Source organism: Varanus komodoensis, unplaced genomic scaffold (assembly GCF_004798865.1).
Source record: "Varanus komodoensis strain SLA01 unplaced genomic scaffold, ASM479886v1 scaffold86, whole genome shotgun sequence".
In the NCBI taxonomy this organism is placed as follows: domain Eukaryota; kingdom Metazoa; phylum Chordata; class Lepidosauria; order Squamata; family Varanidae; genus Varanus; species Varanus komodoensis.
This window is the reverse complement of record NW_025336554.1, coordinates 2,155,950-2,156,843: the sequence shown is the minus strand read 5'-3', so window position 1 is coordinate 2,156,843 and position 894 is coordinate 2,155,950. Positions and strand designations below refer to the sequence as shown.

Here is an 894-nt window from a genome sequence, read left to right as displayed (position 1 = left end):
TAAGATGGGATCCACAAGTTCCAGGATATGGGGTGAGCAAATCCAGATCAACTGCTCCAAATTGACCTCAACAATGTCATGCTCAATCCAGCAGTTAATACTCCCTCTCCAACCTTCCATCTGCTGCTTAACCTCTCATCGTGCACCACCCTCCCAGTGTATGTTGGCTACCCTGCAGCACTGTTGTGTTTGTTCTGTCAAAGTGGAACCTGGGTGTCCTGCCAATAAACTGTGCCTGTGTGGATCTGAGCATACATTCTCCTGGTTTTGCTAATCAAGGTTTCCTGACAAGTACAGGGAGCTGAGGGGTCTGTTGCGTCCTTGTTTAGCTTTACTTTCTGAAGCAAACAACTTTACTCAAAGTCCATGTAAGTACAGCAGCAATTGGCGTTCCTCAGTGGAGGACCTCTGATAATAGAAGATCTGTCCCTTGGCAAAAACACAGGAGAAGAGGAGAGGAGAGGAGAGAATATCCACATGTATGGACTGCAAACTGCAGCAAAATGTGCTGACAGGTAAACTGTTCAAGCTGATCTCCTTATTAGATGTTCCTTCTTGTTCAACTTGGGTCTCAACAAAATAATGTAACATTTGGGGAAGAAGATGCAAACCAGCAGGCCAGAACTGGAGGCTAAGATAGAAAAGATCTCTACAGTCACAAGGTATTTTCCTTTGGTGCTCAGGTAGGAAGGCACAAAGGATAGCCAGACACTGCAAAAGACCAGCATGCTGAAACTGATGAACTTTGCCTCATTGAAACTGTCTGGCAGCTTCCTGGCTAGGAAAGCCACCATGAAGCTGACCATTGCCAGGAAGCCCAGATAGCCCAGGACACAGTAGAACATCGTCATGGATCCCTCGTTACATTCCAGAATGATTTCTTCAGCCACGGAA

At 46.2% G+C, this 894-nt stretch overlaps 1 pseudogene; it reads right to left on the bottom strand.

Annotated features, from left to right (window-relative positions):
• Positions 1 to 524: 524 nt before the first annotated feature.
• LOC123016585 overlaps positions 525 to 894 on the bottom strand; it is a 6,956-nt pseudogene continuing 6,586 nt past the window's right edge.